The 22,070-nt window shown below is 44.2% G+C and overlaps 2 long non-coding RNA genes across 2 annotated transcripts in view; one reads left to right on the top strand and one right to left on the bottom strand.

Annotated features, from left to right (window-relative positions):
• Window positions 1–22,070, top strand: part of LOC144807910 (uncharacterized) — a 282,409-nt gene that overhangs the window by 78,926 nt on the left and 181,413 nt on the right. Inside the window, exon 4 of the long non-coding RNA XR_013606517.1 lies at window positions 17,968–18,069. This is a non-coding gene — a long non-coding RNA (uncharacterized LOC144807910). The remainder of the gene's footprint in view (window positions 1–17,967; window positions 18,070–22,070) is intronic.
• Window positions 1–22,070, bottom strand: part of LOC144807911 (uncharacterized) — a 447,007-nt gene that overhangs the window by 276,135 nt on the left and 148,802 nt on the right. The gene's annotated exons all lie outside the window — the stretch shown is intronic.

Raw genomic sequence — 22,070 nt, 5'->3', positions numbered from 1 at the left:
TTTTGCACACCGGGTCAGCACTTAATCTATCATGTGTTCCTTTTGCTCTCATCACATTAAGTGGGAAGGGTATACCCAGCCTGGCTGATGAGGGACGACGCCCTGAAACCGGTCCCAGGATGTTTGTTTCTGGTCCAGAGAGGACGAGGCTAGGCAGTTCAGGCTGGACTGTTCCCATGAGGCACGGGGTCAAGACTGATTTGCATTTGGCTGGGTCTAAACTGGAATGGTGTTGTGCGCAAACAAAGCAATGGATTTAACCCAGATCATCGCTGTCTGAGGTGAATGTTTGCATTGTTCAGCATTCCATCGTCATTTGTTTCTTTTAATTTATAAAAGTGGAATTTCTAAAATAGTAATGTTAAATCCAACATTACCATTTCAAAGATATGAAACATAATTCAGCTACTCCTTTCTGGTCAGAAATTAAAGTGTTTTAAGAAATTCCCAATGTTAACCTGTGAGATGAGCATGCCTCACAGGAGTGAAAAATGAATATAGCTGTTGGTCACTACCAGGAAATGCAAAACATAAACGTGCATGTCCTACCTTTTATTTGCACAGCACCCTGCCCTCAGAGAAGCCTAGGGTCTACCTTAGGGTTTGCTGATGTGTAAAGAAGGAGAATCTAAGGCTTGGCAAGTGGTTTTAAATGCTAAGTCGCAGTGGCAGTAAACTGCACACACAGACCCAGCAACGGCAGGCCTGGGACAGTTGTGAAAGACTACTTGAGAGGGTGGCACAATTAGTGTTCCTTGCCCACTAATAGTACTAATAGCATTTAGAATACAGACCCCAAGTATATGGCACACCACTTGACAAGGAGCATTTAAGTGAACTAAATATGCCAATTGTGTTTATACTAATGTCACCATGTTTAGTGGAGAAGTACATGCACGTTAGCACTGGTCAGCAGAGGTAAAGAGCTCAGGATCCTAAAGCCCAAAAAAAAATACAACAAAAATAGGAGGTAAGCAGGCAAAACACTTGAGGGAAGACCACTCTAAGGATGGCAGGTCTAAAGCTTGGTTTATTCCCAATTGGCATATCTGATTTACGCATACTTTATCATACCGTGCACAACATTAGACCTGGGCAAAGCACTATGCTACGCTCGCGTAGTTTGCAAAGTTTGCTCAACTTCACAGTACGCGAACTGCACGTAGCACAGTGCGAACACGCATAGCGTAGCGTAGTGCAGCGGTAATTTTTTGCTTGCTCGCGGTCCTCAACGTCAAGTTGGCAACCGCAAGCAAGCAAAATGTCATCCTGGCGAGACTTTTTTCTCGTTCGAGATCAGAAACATCAAGTTGCCGATCGCAAGCGTGGAAAATAAACCCCCCGGCGAGATTCTCAATGCGGGGAGGTCAGGTTTCTCATTGCGAGTGGTCGCATATGCTCGCAACTGCTTGCGATGAGAAACTACCAGTCCGCGTTGAGAAAGCTGCCACTCGAGTAAAAATCTCCTTTAACGGCAGAAAACTAAAGCTCGCACTGTGCAAGATGCCGTTTTCAATAATTGCATAGTGTACTATTCCCACTGCAGACTACGGTTGGTAGATCCTCGTTGCCCTGGATTCTCTCCTTGTTGCATCCAGCTCCTAGGATCGGAGATTGGCTGGTGGCACTGAGCAGTAAACTCGATGTCGGTGGAGGCCATCACTATCATCTTGAGCCTCTTATACCAAAGGAACAGTCTGTGGCACTGCCAATCCCAAAGACAGACACCTCTCAATTAGCTCAATCTTAGTGGCAACAATATTAACTGCTCTTTCCGAAATACTATCTATGGAGGTGTAAGGGCGAGAGCTTTGTATGCCATTGCATTTTTCCCATGTTGTAAATGTTTCAACACTCACTGTTGTTGGATGTTTGGGACTCACCTCAGCGGGGTTTGGGAGCTGGTGCCTGTCAGAGGGCTGGCATAGCCCAGTCTCTGACGGGTGGGGCCCGGGCACACCTGCGTGTGTCCCACAGTGCCGGAGCCCTGCAGAGATTTTAAAGCGCCTCCAGGCGTGCAAATTCGGACGTCGGAGGCAATGTGCCGCAAAGGAGCCTGGTACCTGGAGTCCTGTCCCACTCCCAGTGAAGTGATGGTGATGGCAGCAGCAAATTTCCCGGGCTTCCCGCGCTGCGGGTGCCCTGTAGAGATTTTAAATTAAAGCACCTACAGGTGCGCAAATGCGGGCGTCGGCAGCAATGTGCCGCAACAGACCCTGGGACCTGGAGTCCTGCCCCCTCCCAGCGAAGTGATGGTGTTGGCAGCAGCAAGTTTCCCGGGCTATTATATAAAATCAGACTTGATTTTTTTAACACGGTTCAGTTTGGAATCTTTTTGAGTGCTTCATTTTGTTGTTGTATGAGTCATTGCACAAATACTTTACACATTGCCTTCTAAGTTAAGCCTGACTGTTCACTGCCAAACTACAGAGAGTGAGCGCAGGATCCTGGTCTCTACTTGGACAAGGGTGCACATCTCTGCCAACTAGAGACCCGAATTCTAACAGTGATGGCTAAGGAACTGGATGATTCCTTAACAATATTTATGAGCTCTCTGCAGATTTTGGAACTGTTTTGCATTTTGAGCGCTAAGGCTGTGTTTCTTGCTTTGGTGATTTTGGTTTGGTACTTTCTGAACATGGACTTGCAAGTGTTTCTTGCAGTGGTGGCCCAGCTACTTTTCCATTTTCTCCCTAGCTGTGTTCAGTGGTGTTTGTAATTTCTGTGGTGTTTGGTGTACTAGCGAGCTTGTGTGTTGTTTTTTGAGTGGTTAACATTCTTCAGGGGGATTAGGGTTTCTGCGCCAGTAGTGATCCAGTTGTTGAAGCCTTTAATGTCTGCATACATTCATCAGTGAGGTTTGGATGGTGGATCTTGTTTCAGCTATGTCTAAGGTTGCTTGTAGTCTCAGCTGCGGGGGTTGTGGTACATCGATGAAGAAGTGAACAGTGGAGTGGTCTGTCCAAGTGAGCGGAATAAGGTGGCTGAACTTGACCTTGTTTCTGGTTGTGAAGATCGGGTAGAAGGTGTGTCCTGCATTGTGGATACGGCTTTGTGGGCATGTGTGACGTGTGAGGTGGGAGAGTTGGTGCAGGTGAAATGGCAGTGACTGCATGAGAAACGTCCTACCATAGAATGAGGTAAGGTGTGGAAGCAGCTGTGTGGGCTGCGTCCATTGTTGAGTGCATGCAGGAGGGAGGCTGTGTAGCAACAATTCGTCAGACCTGGGTCAGTGGCACTTGGTGCGGTCCATGCACGGACCAGTGCAAACGGACTCGTCTTTAGCACACCTTTGGGCGCCAGTGGCTCAGTCGCACAGCGACCTCCCTTAGGTCCTGGGAAGGACTTCAGAGGGGGCAGAGGTCAGTGGTAGAGAATTGCAGGGCCCAGGAGGCAGGAGAAGGCACATGAGGTAGATGCAGGTGAGAAGCAAAGGGAGGCTGTGAAAGTGTTGGAGAGGGGAGCGGGAAAGCGCAGGAGAAACCAGAGAATAATGAGCATGAAGGAAAAGCTGGCTCAAGAAAAATGGGCAAAAAGAGGCACAGAGACAGAGAGTGGAGAGGGAAGCTAGGGCAAAAAGAAGCACAAGGCGAGAGAGTGGAAAGTGCAAAATGGAGGCCCAAAGAGAGAGCGAAGAGTGGAGAATGGACACAAGAACGAAGACAAAAGAGTGACAGAGTAAGTGTGAAAAGGCCAAGGAGAAGGGCACAGGGGTGAAGGGTGAGAGGAAAGAGCAGAGAGCGAGAGAGAAGAAGGATCGCAAGAATGCAGGGGACCGCAAGGCAGCTGGGCCAGGTCTGAAAGGTCCTCAGACTAGTCTGAGGACCTGTCTCTGTAAGTGGGAGCTGCGACCTAAGCATGCACAAGTATAAGACCCAATTCATGAAGGTAAAGTTAGAACAAAAGTCTAACTTTATTACTTTTTGGTATTCACAAAGTTAAGTTACTCCTAGTAAAGTTAAACCTTTGGTCTAAGTTTACCTTTGTGAAGACCGAAAAGTTACAAAGTTAGACTTAAGGTCTAAGTTTACCTTTGTGAATACTGAAGTGTTAAAGTTAGACATTTGGTCTAAGTGTACTTTTGAGAATACTGAAAAGTAGTAAAGTCAGACTTTCAGTCTAACTTTACCTTTGCGAATGCCGAAAAGTTAGATATTTGGTCTAAGTTTACCTTTGTGGAAACCGAAATTTATTAACATTAGACTCCTGGTCTAACTTTACCTTTGCGAATATCGGAAAGTAGTAAACTTGCACAATTGTGAATCGGGCCCAAAAGTGTCTGCATCATACTGAAGTAGGCATTTGGTGAACTTTATGAGTCAATCTTAGAATCCTAAGCGCCTATACTAACCCATGTTATCCTTCACCTACCTAGTGATATTTGGCAAGGCCTCTTCACCATTTAACTCAGACAAATTGTTACCTAAGTAAGGTTTTATGACGGTGCTCTGTGTACTCTGACTATACAGTTCTTTAGAACAAGAAATTATCACTTTTTGAAATGTCTATGGAATAACCTTTTTTTGTTTACAAAAAAACAACTTTATTTTTGTATCCATTTATATTTCGCAGCATTGCAAATGTAGCACATTTCTGTGGGCATGTGTTATAGTCCATAATTCCATCTGGCTGCTAGTTGTAGCCTGAAGAAGTCAATTCCCAAATCTTTTTGAATGAAGTTATCAGACTGGGTTAGCCACCCGGTCAGTGCAGTGTGTTACTAAGGACTACCTAGCATGTGTGCTCCATGTCTTGGTTTTCTCCAGGGTTCATGTTGCACTGTTCCATCAACAATTAAGAAGAAACAATTTCAAACTGGCCTATACCCTACTTTATGGCTAGTACCTTATGCAGTCACAAAGTCACACCATGACAGTCAGTGTAAGTGTATTTGAGGCAGTATGTTCCCCTCACTCAGCGATTGAATTGTTTGAGCAAATAGATGAAAGAAGGGGGAAAGAGTTGGGGAATCAGAGGTGATGGGGTAGGAGCCAAGAGATAGATCAGAAATTAGGAGGTTGAATACTAGGTCTGTGGAGTTTGAGGGGGGGTCAGAAGGCAAGCCATGTTTTTGTTCTTTCAGCTCTACGGTGGATCTGCCTCTTTATATAGGGTGTGATATTATGCACTGTTTTGTCGCCCTCATCCTCTATGGAGTCCCATGTTTGGACCTCTTTTAACTTCCTTGTACACCTTTGTCTGTTTATCCTTAGAGCCTTACTCCCAGACCCACTATGGGACCACCGCTCTCCATCTAGTGATCCAGGTGCTTTGTAACCTTTTGTTGCATTATAATGATTCTTCCAGCAAATGATAGTGCTAGGTTCATAAATCCTGTAGTGTTTTTGGCATTCTGTAATCTGGCCATAAGGTTTGGAAAGGTGAGCTGTGGTGACATTAGGTATGTTCTCCCAGTTACCTCCCCCAGCGTACTCATCATTATGTCCTGCCAGTGTCCTGCCATTGCTTGTTAGGGCCATAGCAGATGAAGCAAATCCAGCCTCTCAGATCTGCAGTCTCTCTGGAATGAGGTATGTTCTATTGAGGATGTGATTATTAATCTTTGGAGTTCACAGCCTCTATGTCTTGAACCCATTTGTCCCTAAGCAGTTTTAAATCTATGTTTTTTTATTATAGCTCTCTATAGAAGTATTGTTTGGATTCTGCCATTCCCCTTGGCAAGAGTTGCTCTAACATATGAAAATCTTTGGGTTCCTCCTATGGACTGCCCAAGAACTTCTTAAGCAAATAGACTATCTTACAAGGAATTTTCATCTTTGGGTCCTTTATCATGTGTTACATTAAGGAAATATTTCAGTCTCCTATGTTGGTGAGACCTGGGTTTGATTTTCTTTGACCATTCTGTTCTCACCACTCCCTGGAGGCTGATTACTGGTGTTATGGGTGCACATTGTACTATCCTGCACACCTTTACTTGTGATTGATTGGCATCACCTTCTGCAGTTCAGGGCCACTTGGAGCAGTCCGATGTGTTTGGCAGTCTGTGCCTGTGGTTTAGGAGTGCCCTTTCCTACTGTCCCTTATGGCATCCTGCTAGTGCTAGTTTAGATTCATAAGGCTTCCAGATTTGGATACCATTTTGCTACCTTGTGTAGCTGTGAAGCCCAGTAGTGAGATTCTAGGCTGGGGACTCAATTCTGCTTCCGTAGCAGTGAGTTTACCTTTTTACAAGGCGTCTCTGAGCCTTTTCCACCTCTAATGTCAGGTCAGTGAGCATCCCACTGAGTTATTTAAATAGTTTTGCAGATAGATTTGCTGGAAGCAACACAGGCAAAAATGAATAGTAGGCATGGATCACCCCTATCTTGGTAATGGCAATTATGCTCATTATTGAGAGTAGGAGGGTATGCAAGAATGCTGTGGAGCCACTTGTTCAATTGACTGTTTACTTAAGTTGCCATCCACTGTGTATTGCATGTCTCATTTCCCAGTCCATATTTGAAGGCCCTTGGTTCCCAGCACATCTATAATTGTGCCATCGGAAAAGTGGTGTTACCGTCATCTGTCCATTTTAGGAAGACACAAATTTCACTCAAGTTTATTCTTATTCTAAATGATTTGTGTTGCTATAATTGTGTATAACGGGAGCAAGGCTCATGTTGGCATTTCCTAGGTAGATTAGTAGGTAACCAGACTATAGTGACCCACTTGGTGCATCTCCACCAGTTTCTGCCCCACAGTCGTGCATCACAGAATCAAATGGCTCCATTACTATGTGAACACGAGGGGCGACAGCAAATACTCCTACATCATGCCTGTCTGTATTTTGTATACTCCTCTGTTCCACTGGTACTCTGGCCAATGGTTCAGTGTAGAGCAGCCTCGTTGCCAGGGACTTAGCCTTTCCAAATCCCAAGTGTAGGATTGGTGCCTTCATGCAGTGCTTAATTTGTAAAGTGCTGGCCGAATGGTTTACTCAAAAAGCCACAGCTGGTGCAATCTAAGGTCCATGTGCCAAATACCAAGTTAGTGTAGTCTTGATTTCACCTCATGTCTCTTTAACTCACCACCTTACACTAACTGCCTCTTTATCTCAATCTTTCGGGATCTTTCCCAACCCTGCTTTCTCCTTTTATCACTATTGTTCTTCCTTTCTCTCTGTCCTTATTTCCTCTTTTTGTGTTTTTCTCTCTATTGTTCTGGATCAAAGTTTTTTGTGTCGAAAAAGCTCCCCATAAACAAGTGACAGTGGCCCCCTCCTTCAAACAAGGACTCAAATTAAGAACTGCCCCAAGCCCTTTAATCAAGATGCTGCATTGGCCCATTGAGCTCTTGGAACTAGTTTTTCATGGATGAGTCATGTGGTGTGTAGATCTGTTATTGTTTCTGTCTGCTTCACTCTTTCAGAAAGCTTCCCATGTTCTTCTTTAAGGATGCTTAAGTCGTTTAGTATGTTGAGTGGTTTGTGCCCTTGCTCCTAGGTAAGGGGGCCTCACTATTGTTATGTTATGTTATGTTACAAGTTGCTTATAAAGCGCACGTACGCCCAGGGGTTTCATGGCGCTAAGACAATCCAAGAAGGCAAGGGTCGGCAGCTAAGGCATCAGTTGGTCAGTCCATTAGTGTTGTGTTGCAAGCCTATCTCAATCTTGTGCCCAGTAAACATGGCACAGTAGCTAGAAGGCCAGTGATTATGTTGATTATGAGTGGATTCCCACTGAGGCATGAGAGCAGAGAGCAAGGAAGAGGATAAAGTGCAATTCACCTCTCCAGCCTGCCTAGGCTACATTCTTTCCTGTGTAATGGAAATACGTTCAGCTCCCCTTCAGTCACTTTGCCACAAAACATTCCAGCTTTCTGGCCCTCAGCGTGTTAACGTTTCTTTTTCAGTGTTGGCCAAGGTTCTGGCCTGGTTCTAAACTAAGCTCTGAGGCTGTGCTTCAATTCTGGAGCCAAGCATCGCCACAGCCCAGCTTCCAGTACCTGTCCGTGCCCAACATCCATAGAAGGGGAGGTGGAATATGGTGACACTACCCCTTGTCCCCACTGATGGCTGTGTCAACCCATGGTCTGGCCAGTTGCTTGCCATATCTTCTCTGTGCACCAGACACATCCTCATTTGTGCATCTAAGACTGCCCTCCGCCCCTCTGAGGTACAACCACTTAAATCAAACTCTCCTAGTGGTCCTGGGGACCTAGCGCAGGGTGCTATCCAAGAGCCCGGTGCCTACATTGCTCAGGTGCAGATAGGACTGGGCACCATATTACAACAATCATTGTGTCTGTCATCTCCAGCCTGCATCCAACACATTAGCACACACAGAGCCCCACGTCTGTCCCAAGAAGAGGGTTAGAGGGTGCCCCTGTGTGGTCCACGCTGAGCCTGGAATTGTCAGGCATGCATGATTAAGTAAATGTAATTAAAGGCAACCCAATAATACCTCAGTGCTTGGGCACTAAACACAAATATCAAGAACTGCTCTCAAATGAAGTTTACATTCACACAGGGCCTGATTCACAATGGTAATTCGACTTTTGGTAAGTTTACTACTTTTAGTATAAGTTACTGTTACTACCAAAAAAACAGTAGTAATCTCAGCACATGACCAGCCACTGGTACTGGTAACACCCTTACAAAAATAATAGAGGTAGCAGTACCATTGGTTGACCATGTGTAGTGCGCAGCTAGGGCAAGAGGCTCTTGGCTGGTTTCATGTCAACAGGTAAGCATGTAAGGGCTGCAAATGTGAGACTATTGTCTTGTGTAGCCTGATATATCTCTGGACAAGTAGCCTGTCACCAAAGAGACTCTGCAAGGATAGGTACTGACCTGGGAGAGGCCTTATAATGCAGTGGGCATTCATACAGTAGGTCCTTAGTGCTTGCACAAGGTCAGTGGTTTTTACAGTGCATTAAACATTATTGGTAAAATCTGCATTAAAGTACAGTTTTACTCCACTTAGACCCACATGGCCCAGCAAAGTACTAAACTAGGGCAAAACATGCATCCTGAGTGTAAATGTAAAATTCCTAAGATCATATATACATATATATATATATACTCCTTAAGACAGTTTCAGAATCTCAAACAACATCACTGATGACATTATCTAGTGAGTGTTAGCTGTTTCTAAGAACTTCTGAGTGTTAAACATAGTGTACTAGGTCTACTACTAATGTTTGATACTACGCCTAACATCTATTCTGTGAGTAGTTGTGTGACTGTGTGTATCGGAGTGTGAGTGGGTATCTGAGTGGCTATATGGGTGCATAACTGAGTATGTGAGTAGCTGTGTGGGTGAGTGAGTGTCTATATTGCTGAGTGAGTATGTCAGTGGCTGTAAGGGTGAATAAGTGTCTATATGAGGTACTGTATATGTGAATGACTAGGTATCTGCATGATTTTATGAGTTAATGACTTGGTGTGTAAATGGCTGTATGGGTGAGTGAGTGAGTGAGTGAGTGGGTATTTTGCAGGGGTGTGTGGTTAAATGAGTTTGTATGTGAGTGGTGGTTCTTTAGAGTGAGTGTCTATGTGAATTGCTGTATGATTGAGTGAGTGCTTGTATAGATGTATGAATGGGTATTTGAGTGGTTGTGTGGGCATGTAAGTGCTTGTATGGGTGAGTGGCTGTGTTGAGAGGCTGTATCAGTGAGTACGTAGGTATGTGAGTGGCTGTATAGGTGAATAAGTGGGTTTGTGAGTAGCTATATGTGTGCGGCTGAGTGAGTGGCTGTATGGGTGAGAGGTTGGTTATATGAATAGCTGTAGGGGTGAGTGGCTGGTTGTGTGAGTGACTGTATGGGTCTGTGAATGGGTATGAGAGTAGTTGTGTGGGTATGTGAGTGGGTGTATGAGAGGTTGTATGAGAGGTTGTATAGGGGTATGAGTGTGTTTGTGTGAGTGCTTCTGTGGATGATGTCAGTGATATCTTTGAGATGTTATCTGTAGGCATGGGCAGAGTTTGAAGAGTTACACTTTGTGAAACTCGGCAAAGGAACAAAAAAACTCTCAGCCGTTCCAAAAGTATCGGAGTGCTGCAAAAAAATGCCGCTTGCGCTGATCTTTCCTGCTGCTCAGGTAGACATTCTACCCAAGCGGCAGCTTGCGCCCACCAACTTACTATTGGCGAGCGTGAGTGGGGAAAAAACTTCACTACACTGAGCAGATTTTTCTGCACTCCGTGAGCTCCGCAGAGTACGGTGTCAGAAGTTCATGAGGCCATTTAAGGGGTTTTTCTACTTCTTGGTTCTTATATTGTTGAATGAACTATTTATCGATCTTGATCTGCCTCAGATGACTAGTAGTCAGAAAGGGGTACTCGTGCTACTCGAAATCCAAGAACATAAAATTCCTGGGCAATAGAAATGACTGTTCGCTTCCATTAAGGACTTTGATCTCACCGAAAAAGCACTTAGAAAATGGGACAAATATGACTGTCTGGAGTTAACAACAAGGATATGAGATGGAGTTAATATGATAAACGTTAGTGTTTTGATGGGTGCTGAATGGCGTTGAATGCTATTTTTTAGCACATTGCTGCTATATAGAACCCAGCAATATCTTGCAAAAATCAATCCCAATTTGCCAAGTCACTGCTTTTGATGTGTCGTAGGGTCTGCTGTTACTTGGATGCACATAATTGGTCAATACCCTCTTATTCAAGGTTCCTGGAATGAAATGTTTCAGTATTTGGAGTCGGAACAGCAGGTCAAATTAATACCTGGCTGAAAGTTTTGGGATATGACCGTGCTTCCAGCCTAATTAATATGCTGACAATATTACTATATGTAGCAATGGCAGTGGCCAGATCCCTGTTGCTTCAAGAGTGGTTCAATCAATCAATCAATCAAGTACATTTATATAGCGCACTACCTACCCGTCGGGTCTCAAGGCGCTTGAGGGGGGGGGGGTGCCGTTACTGCTCGAACAGCCAGGTCTTGAGCTTCTTCCTGAAGGAGAGGTGGTCTTGGGTCAGGCGTAGGTTGGCCGGGAGGGAGTTCCAGGTCTTGGCGGCCAGGTAAGAGAAGGACCTTCCTCCTGTTGTCGCTCTGCGGATGCGTGGGACGGCGGCGAGGGCGTGGCTGGCTGATCGGAGGTGGCGTTTGGGAGCGTAGAAGTTGATTCGGTCGTTGAGGTAGCTCGGGCCTTGGTCGTGTAGGGCTTTGTGTGCGTGGGTGAGGAGCCGGAAGGTGATTCTTTTGTTGACGGGGAGCCAGTACAGGTCTCTCAGGTGTCCGGAGATGTGGCTGTTTCGTGGGATGTCGAGGATGAGTCTGGCTGAGGCGTTCTGGATCCGCTGGAGTCTCTTCTGGAGCTTGGCGGTGGTTCCGGCGTAGAGGGCGTTGCCGTACTCCAGTCGGCTGGTGACGAGGGCCTGTGTGACGGACTTCCTCGTCTCCGTGGGGATCCACCAGAAGATCTTCCGAAGCATGCGCAGGATGTTGAAGCACGACGATGAGACGGCGTTGACTTGCCTGGTCATGGAGAGGGAGGAGTCCGGGATGAAGCCCAGGTTGCGCGCGTGGTTCGTTGGTTTGGGTGCGGTGCCCAGGGCGGGGGGCCACCAGGAGTCGTCCCAGGCGGAGGGCGAGGAGCCCAGGATGAGGACCTCCGTCTTGTCTGAGTTCAGTTTCAGGCGGCTGGTCGTCATCCACTCGGCTACCTCTTTCATCCCTTCGTGCAGGTTGGCTCTGGCGGCGGCGGGGTCGTTGGTCAGGGAGAGGATCAGCTGGGTGTCGTCGGCGTAGGAGATTATGTTGAGGTTGTGTTGGCGTGCGATGGCCGCGAGGGGGCTCATGTAGATGTTGAAGAGGGTCGGGCGTTGGGGTTGGAGAGCTCCTTCACGATGTTGAAGAGTTCCTTGCAGTTGTGTGCGTTGTTTTCCAGTCTGTTCTTGAAGGCCGTTTTCTTGGCGACGCAGATCAGTTGGTGGTGCTTCCGGGTGGCGAGCTTGAGGGTGGCCCTGTTGTCCGGCGTAGGTTCCTTTCTCCAGACTTTCTCGAGGGCTCGGCAGTTCTTCTTGGAGCTCTTGAGTTCGTCGGTGAACCATGGGGCTCTCTTGCTGCCGGGTCTGCTGGGCAGGGTCCTCAGAGGGGCGAGTTCGTCCGCGCAGTTGCTGATCCACTTCGTGAGGTTGTCGGCGGCCTGGCTGGGGTTCGCTGAGCTGGCAGGAGGGTGCTGGCTCAGGGAAGCGGTGAGCTGGTCAGCTGTGATCTTGTTCCAGCTTCTTCTAGCAACCTGTTGCTGGTTGTGGTGGATCGTTGTTCTTCTGAAGGTGAAGTGGACGCAGCTGTGGTCCGTCCAGTGGAGTTCTGTGGCGTGGCTGAAAGCTATGTCTTTGCTGGATGAGAAGACGGCGTCGAGAGTGTGTCCGGCGAGGTGGGTGGGGGTGCTCACCAGTTGCTTGAGTCCAAGGTTGGCGAGGTTGTCGAGCAGGGTGCTGGTGTTGCGGTCGTTGTTGTTCTCCAGGTGGAAGTTGAGGTCCCCCAGGAGGATGTAGTCAGCGGAGGGGAGGGCATGCGGGCTGACGAAGTCGGCGATGTCCTCGCTGAATTGAGTGCGTGGTCCCGGGGGTCGGTAGATCAGGGTGCCTCTGAGGGTGGTCTTCGGGTCGGTGTGGATCTGGAAGTGCAGGTGTTCGGCGGTGGTTAGGGTATTGTCGGTGCTAGTCGTGATTCGGATGGTGTTCCTGTGGATGATGACACAGTTGGTCCTCAAAATGGGAGATTACCTGCTTAAAATGAATTTAGTTGGAAATAATATATGCAATGCGCAACGGGGGTCAGGAAATTTGTTCAACTTCGGGGGAAGTTTTTAGACTAAAAGGGAGGGGGTCAGTTAGAAGACTGGATTATTCCCTTTTGCTATTCTTTCACAATTCGCTCTTCATGCACTTTATATACTCTTATTGATCTAGTTTTAATTGAAGTGTTTTCTGGCCTTGATATTTATCTTATGCAGAAAATGTTTACATATTTGTATCTCTTTAACTGATCCTGTATGTACTTTGTTATGAAATGTGCACTTATTAATGTAGGTATTGTTTGTGCTTTATTAATATTTTTTTATTGATGTATCTATATTGAAATTTTTTAGATCACAATAAAAAGAAAGAAAAAAAATAAAGAACCCACTTGTCAGAGTCACTACAGAAGAGATTGTGCTATGATACATTAACAACTCTTTCACCTGCATCCAGGATTTCACATGGTTTTTCAATGAGGAATTGCAGAGAGAACGCACTTGCTTTGCCTTTGCCAAGCCCAAGAATTTAGGGTAATTTGTCTTTTAAAGAAGTGTATCTTCAATTCAGGTGCTTGCTGGGCCTGAGCTAGCTATAACTTAAGCCCCGCATGACCTCTCATATTACATCACTGATGACATGGTCAGTTACATCGCTGATGACATCGCTGATGACATCTCAAATAACATCAGTGATGATATCATGTACAGACCCTCTCACGCACTTAGGTGGCGATTACGATTGCGGGCGGACATGAGTCCACCTGCCATAGTAGCAGGATCGGGATTGCCCGCCTGTAACGTGGCGGTCCCGTACCCCTAATTATGATGCGACCGCCACTGCGGCGGTAGGATCTGGCAAATTAACATTGCGGCAGGTGCTTCTGGCTGCAGCTCTCACCGCAATGGTAAACGGCCATTTTGCATGTTTCCCTGCACAACGTGGCAGGCACCTCGCAGTGCCTGCCACCTTGTGCATGGAAAGGACCAGTGCACAACTGACCTCCACCACCGAAGCCAACCTCCGCCAGCCTTTCCATTGTGGTTCCACTGCAATGGAAGGCTGGCTGATGCTAGCATTGTGATCCGGTGGGCGGTGCCTTCGAGGTACCGCCCCCATCTGCTCCTCCAGGCAATCATTACGATTGCCTGTGGTGGAAGCGTGAGCACCTGCCATGCTTGTGGCATGATTCCCCCCACCATCCTAATGTGGCTGGGGAAATGGGAGCCAGATGGCGGAGAGACCGCCACCACTGGCCCGGTGGTGGCGGTCTCTCCGCCATCGTAATGAGCCCCTTATACATATTCACATAAACCCACTCACATGCCCACACAACCACTCACTTACTCATTGACAGGCTCACACAACCACCACTCACATACCTACTTACCCTTACAGCCACTCACGCACCCAGTCAATTACCAGTACAGACACTCACAAAGCCGCTCACTCATCCATACAGGTCTTCAAATACCCACTTTCTCACCCATATAGCCACTCACACCGCCACTTACTCACTGATACAGCTACTCACAAGCCCACTTATTTACCCATATAGCCATTAGTACACCCAGTCACTTACCAATACAGCCACTGACACAGACACTCACTCCCACACCCACTCCCACACCCACATAACCACTCACATTCCATTCACACATCCATACGACCAATAAAACACCCACGCACTAATACAGCCAATAACACAGATAAGCACACTCCAATACAGCCGCTCACACCCACTCACTTACCTATACACACACTCAAACAGCTATTCCCTCACCCATGTAGCCACTCACACAGCCACTTAGTCACAGATTCAGTTGGGCATTCAGTCAGGGTCGCCAATGTGCTGTACCCCTTATGGGTGGGTAGCCCATGTGCAAGGCGTATGGTCTATCTGGCTACCCATGAACCAAGTCTTTGAGAGGTCTGTCTGGTATGTGGGGAATGTAAATGGAGTATATGGTATAAGTGCTGGGTTTGGGGGATCTCTGCCTGAGTGCAGGGAGCATGTCTCTATGTATTGCCAATGCTTGTTTTAAGTATTGATCCAACTTGGACTGGTAAAAAAAAGAGGAAAATAAATAGCTACATCATTTTTTGGGCATATGTAGTGTGTGTGCCTACAAAATCATGCATGGACAGGTCATAGGCTTTTTTCAATACTATTCTTTAGCAGAGCTAAATTTGTAAACAAAAAAAAAGCACTTAGCAAGCCCTTCTCAGGAGGCTACTGCATCCTGCCAGCGCAGCCAATAAGAGTACCAAGACATCTACTAAACATTGCAATTCTACACGTTTGACAACTCAGACTACCCTAGTCCACCTAACGCTAAAAGAAGAGCATGGGCTGACTTAATTTTTAATTATAATATATATTGAATTAATACGCACCGTTTTGCTCATCTCAAAATTAGACGGACAGTGTCACTAGCAAACTGTCCTTAGTGCCATATTGAACATTAAATGTGGGTGCCGAGCACCAGAAACCACTGGCTCAAATTAAGTGCTGGTCTTTACCATGCTGAACAGCATGAAAGATGCTGCATTAAAAGTCATTGTCAAAGCCAACAGTATGCAGTGGGTGAAACTTTTGAATGTGTACTTAAAGGAAGTCGGTTGAAACTCTGTAGAGAGTGAAAAAGGTTTTTTTTGAACTATCAGTCAACCAGAAAATCTGAAAGAGTTAAATGTCGTTTAATAACATGGATGTTAGAAAGACATGAACTTTTTATACCTTTGTTTAAAAATGAAATTTTAAATATTTGACGCACAAAAGTATCTTATGGATTAACTTTGTAAGATTCTGCCAATGATTTTTTGTGTTTATATGTAGTAGTACTATTTAAAAATGTCATTTGGTGTAATGGTTTTTGTTTTTAAAAGACCGATCACCCAAAATAAAGTCTTGATCTTGAATCTTGGAGCCAACAGGTACCAAAGGTGAGATCTATTGGCTCTGACTAACATGTTTGGGTCTGTCCCGCACCCAGCTGGTTTGCCATTTTGCTGGTTTCAAAGAAGGAAGCAGTCTGAGGTTCCGAAGTTTGTGGCCGATGAATCCGCTCAGAGTGTCCGATCAGGCAGGGAGATCTGAGTTCACTGGGCAGGGTGAGGCCCCTTGAGCACCTTTGCACACAGTGAGCTGGTTTGGGGCTCACCTGGGGGGGGGGGGGGCAGTGCTTGTTACATGGTACAAGAGGCAGTACAGAAGGTGTCCTGCACAGAAAAGCTTTAAGAATACTGTTGACTTTAAAAGTGCTAATAAGGAGGAGGAATTTTAACAGCTACAGTGAAATGGCCCTAAACAAGCTGGGGTGATGTTAAACCTGCAGACCAACATTGTGTAAAAACGTGTGATAGTCCTGAGCACACTTTTTTGTAATAATTTAGGAGCAAAGCAGCAAATGGGACCCAACAGTCTGTAGTCATTCATTTTTATCAGTCAGGAACAGCGGCTACACAGTTGTCCTCCCTCACCGCCTATCCCCATTCAACCATGAACGAATGAAGAAGTGGTGGAGCTGCCCTAGAAGCTTCTCATTAGTGCTCATTTTTTGTCTTGCGCCTCCTTTAAACTTTTAGGGTCTCATTTATGAGGCCGTGCGTCACTTTCACGCCGCCGGTGTGTCACTTTTTGTGACGCACCAGCAGAGTAAAAAATGTGCCTTGTTGCACCATATTTACAAAGTGACGCATCTAGGTAGCTGCGTCGCTTTGTAAACCCCTGCGCTACATTATACCTGCGCCAGTTATAATGTATGCAAGGTGGGCGTTCCGACGCAAGAAAGGGTCATAGAAGTGACGCAGTGAAATCTACAAGATTTCAATGCGCCACTTCGAGGACGCAAATGCGTCAATTTCTTACGCCTGCCTCACTGCAGGCGTAAGACTGGCCCTTTCACACGGGGCTTGCCCCATGTGAAAGGACTCATTGCTGGAGTTGCGTCACTTTTGTGACACACTCCAGCAATGCATCACTTTTGCGCCATACAGATACGTCAGAAATACTGACGTATCTGTAACTCCTTGCGCCATGATGCGTCATACTGTAAATATGACGCATCATTGGTCTCGCAAGGAGGGCGCAGTGAAAAGTGACGCATCACTGTGTTCACACTGTGATGCGTCACTTTTCATAAATGAGGACCTTACTGTCCTCAATATCAGCTAAGTGGACAAAGGCATAGTTAGAGGAATCCCTTTGCCACAAGGCCATATTTTATGATCTAGACCTGGATGAAAAAGGACTTTCTACAACTTACTAGAAGGTTGTTTTCGTTTGTACATCTCTTATGTCCTTACCACTGCTTTTTGTGACAAGTATGTTCACAACTGCATTCTATGACCAAATGTTGATTGAAATGGCAATAAGACCAATGTAAAAAACCCATACCTTGGCACTGGGCACTGTCCGCTTGTGGTAATATTCCATGATCAGTAGAGTACAGACCAGTTCTCCTAACCAACACTCACTGTTGTCTGAAATTTTGAGTATAAATACTTCTACTCCTTGCAAAGTGGAAGAAGAGGAAGACTTTCAAAGAGTGCACATTTGTCCACATTGGAAGGCTGTTAAACTGTTTCAAACTTGTGTTTGTGTCTAATTTCAAGTAATATCAAGGGACACAATAGACAAATCGCACACTCCTAAATTAGCAAGGCAGAGTGAGTGCTCTTCGCCAGAGAGTGTAACCAAACAACAAGGTGAAGCATGCAATGCTTGGGTTCATCTGAGCCTCTGGCAGTCTCATGGGCCTCATTTCAGTTCATGGTACTTCACCCACTGTGACCCTCTAGACAGAGACCAGCCAAATGCCAAGCAGTCCAATAGGATCATTCCTGCTGACCTGCCCCCTTCCAGATGAGAACACAGGCATCCTCCCACTGGTCCACCCCTCTGTGGCCCTGCCAGTGAGGTACATCTGGGGTCCCTCCGGCAATGTGGGCATGGGAGCCACGCCCAGGAAAAACATCTTAGCTACATCATATAAAGCAGTGTCTACATTGCTTAGGGTATGGACTGAGGTTTTGTATGAACAGACTACCCGCTTTCAAAATGACCAATTAAAATGCTTTTTGAGTCATGCAGCATTGTTCAAATATATTTTCGATCAGTATATGGATGAATTAAGTAATTTTCTATCATTAGATTTTCGAATCAGTTATTCTTTCCAATATATGCATTGTATGTGAATGACATACATTAAGAGAGAAGATCAATTGTGATATAAAATGTTGTTTCTGTTTCTTTCAGCATCACCAAATACGCCTCCCTGGGTCTACACCCTACTGCTATGTTCGCCAGGTTATCTATTTATCATCTGCGTTCTTTCTTGCTGCGTTTGCTGTGAAAGAGGTAATCTTCTGCAAGGGTATTTTGTGTTTGTAACAGAGAAGTGAAAGTAGAAAGTTGCTCTTTCCTTTCCTCTGCCACTGACATACCATAGAGCATTCACAAGCTTCTGCTCTTCTGACAGCAAGCCCTGTACACACAGGAGCACTCACTGTATCTGGCACTGAGACAGGCACACCTAACATGGCACCCTAACTCAAACCTGTGGCACACTAACCCAACTACTGGCACACTAAGCTGACCCGTACCAAACGAACCCAACTCCTGGCACACTAACCCAAATCCTGGCACACTAACACAGCACGTGGCATACTAACCCAAACTCTGGCAAACTAACACAACCCTAGCACACTAACCCAAACCCTGGCAAACGAACCCAACTTCTGGCAGACTAACTCAAACCCTGGCACACTAACACAACGCCTGGCACACTAACCCAAACCCTGGCACACTAACCCAAATGCTGGTACACTATCACAACGCCTGGCACACTAACCCAACCCATGGCACACTAACCTGACCCCTGACACACTAATTCAAACCCTGGCAAACGAACCCAACCCGTTGCACACTGACCCAAACCCCTGGCACACTAACCCAAATACTGATTATAACCAAAGATTCTGTTTGGGACACAGCCATGAGCACTGACACTCTACATTCAGTCGAGGCACAAAATGTAGGCCCATTGCAGGGTACCATAAGAAAGACTATAAAAGTATACTCTGCCAAAATGAAGATGCAAAACTAAAAACCATAAAAAATGTTTTACCACAAACATGTTGATCTGCATCCCTATCATCCAAAACTTGAAAGGAGTGGGGAGAGTAAATTTACTAATTCGGACAGTCGGTGAAAAGTGAGTGTACATGCATTTTGGAATTGTCTGTAGATAGATATCTTTATGATTAGACATGTTGTAGAAAGACAAAATGTAGTACAAAACGTACTGTAGAATGTAAGAGGTTCACTGATAGAATATTGATGGTAAAACTATTGATGGTAAAAATATTGTAAAAAACATAGATAGTAAAAATATCGACTCCCTATACTTAAACAGGTAAGTAAAAAAATTACTATTCCCACTCCAGCGAGTGCAACACTAGGGAAAGTGCTGGATAGCGGAAGGGTAAAAATTACTAATCCCACTTCAAAGAGTGCAACAGTAGGGAAAGTGCTGGATAGCAAAGGGGTAAAAATTACTATTCCCAATCCAGTGAATGCAACAGTAGGGAAAGTATTGGATAGCAGAGGGGTTAGAATTAGTATTCCCACTCCAGTAAGTGCAACAGTAGGTAAAGTGCTGGATAGCAGAAGGGTAATAATTAATATTCCCACTCTAGTGAGTGCAACAGTAGGGAAAGTATTGGATAGTAGAAAAACAGAAATTACTAATAACATTTAAACATTTGTTTTAATAATCTTAAAAATAAATAAACAATATTTTAAAAATATTCAATTAAATATATTACACATATAAAAAGAACACATATCATTTAAATTACATATAACGAAAACCTACAAATACATGTGTAAACAGAGTTTCCTTGAAAAGAACAAATATTCACAAACAAATAATTTGAAACATAAATGTATTTATTTTCGTTCCTACCCTATAACACCACACCAATAAAAAAGAAAGACCAACATTTTTATTGAAATGAATTACCATAATTAACATAATTAATTTAAAATATATTATTAATAAAAAAGATCATAAGCATTCATTGAGTACACATACTTTAACACTATACTATTCACAACACACACCTAAACTTAATTACACAATTACAATGATTAATTATTGATTAATTAATTAATTAATTAATTCGAATTAGTTAACAACTTATAGTTAAACAATTATGAATACATTAATTTACACGTTTAACACTATATTACAATTACAAAAATATGAATAAATACAAATTATTCAATACATTTTACATAATCAAATTACTTTCCACCCTACTCCCATATGAAGCCACAACCCGCTACGGAACTAAAAACGCAACATTCAAATAAAATAATTAATAACTACTATAAATAATCAATACATTTATATAATTGAATTACTTCCCACCTATTCCCTTATAAATCCACAACCCACAACAGAACAAAAAATGTAAAATGCATTTAAAAAAAACTCTCTTAACTACTAAAATTTAAACACATATAATAAAAATACAAACAGTTCTTATACAAAAAACAAACATCACACACACAAAAATGTATAATAAAATACATACCATTAATAAAAAATCGATATTTTCAACAACTATGTTTTAGAAATGATATTAAAAACTTCTATATTTTTTAAATCAATATTACCTACCTAAAATCGATATACTTGACCACGAAGATTTTACTGTCAATATTCCTGACCCACGCTATTTTTACCACAATATTTCTGCAATTTGATATTTTTACCTCGATATTCTTACTCTGCACCATGTAAGAGGTGCCTATACTTACATGTACAGAGTCCTCCTCTTTGACTGCGGAGTCTCTACACAGAAGAGTGGGTGGGAAAAGAAGCAGACTTACTACTAAAGGGGATGGGATTAGGGAGGAGTAAGTGGGGTTTAGAGAGGCTTAGGGAGAGGTTTAGGTAGAAATGTCACCTATCCACTCGAGAGTAAGCCAAATGGATCATGAGGGGGGTGGAGACGTAACGTAACACTTTTGTAGTAAGTTTGCACTCAGAGTAAATACTGAAAGTAGTAAAGTTACTACAAAGTTTACAGTTTCCCAAATGTAACTTACCTTTCTGAATCAGTCCCATAGGGCCCGATTCACAGAACAAACTTAAGACTCAATCCTAAACTTACTACTATTTTGGTATTTACAGAATGCACTTACTACTTTTGGCAATCACAGAATGAACTTACTACTTTTGGTATTCACAGAAGTTAGGATTTTGTCTTAAGTCTGTCTTAAGTCTGTCTTAAGACAAACTTAAGACAAAATCCTAACTTCTGTGAATACCAAAAGTAGTAAGTTAATTCTGTGAATACCAAAATAGTAGTAAGTTTAGGATTGAGTCTTAAGTTCATTCTGTGATTCGGGCCCATAGTGTTTATCTTTGCCATATACATTGTTGAGTATTTTTCTAATCTATATTTACAACGTCTCTAGTTTGATAGCTTAACACCATCAACTTCTGCCGTGCAGACACAGTGGCCTGAAGCCCAGGGCTTTAGACTTGGCCGTTATCTGTATATGTCTGCGAGAAGCCGGTCCAAGTGAATCTCTTGTCGTTACAAGCCACATTTTCTGTGGAGCCACAACATCTGTAACAACTGTCCTATATACATCAATCTAACCGCATCCTTACTCCAATTTAGGAAAGCGCTAAAGACACACCTCTCTAAGGAACACTGCGTCACAATGAACTAACAATCCACTTACACTGTCACCAACCCCTCAGATCACACACTGACTACATTAGTGCAAACCAGAGACTCCTAAATATATCCCTTGTTTGTTAAGTACCCCAGGCTGTGTTTATGGCTTACGGACACATTTGGAAGACAGTAGCAATGTGAACCTGCCAAAAATAAGCAGACTCTCTTTCCCCACTTCTTTCAGTACAAGCTGTCCATAGCAGTGCTTTTTAACCTTTTGACTACTTTGGAATAAGTGGAACACAGGAAACCCCACTGAATCATCTTTGGAATCTAGGGACCCCGCTGAGTCATTACTAAAGCCCGGGACCCGGGCCTTAGCATTTTCAATGATTTGAACCACTAAACAATATACAAAAAATACTGAAATAAGCATTCATCAAATACACAAATCATGAAATATTTTATATAACTCTCAAACACATCTAAAATAATTTTAATTTTAATGGGAAGATTGGAGTTTTACTAAATTCTATTGAGAACATTTATTGTCCATTCTATATTCTGATTGATACACTCCTTCCACCAATCAGTCTGAGGATGCTTACATAATATTTAGCCTCCAATTTCCAATTCCTTCACATTTACAGAACATTTAAA

Source organism: Lissotriton helveticus, chromosome 1_2 (genome assembly GCF_964261635.1).
Source record: "Lissotriton helveticus chromosome 1_2, aLisHel1.1, whole genome shotgun sequence".
Taxonomy (NCBI): Eukaryota; Metazoa; Chordata; class Amphibia; order Caudata; family Salamandridae; genus Lissotriton; species Lissotriton helveticus.
This window is presented reverse-complemented; position numbering and strand designations above follow the sequence as displayed.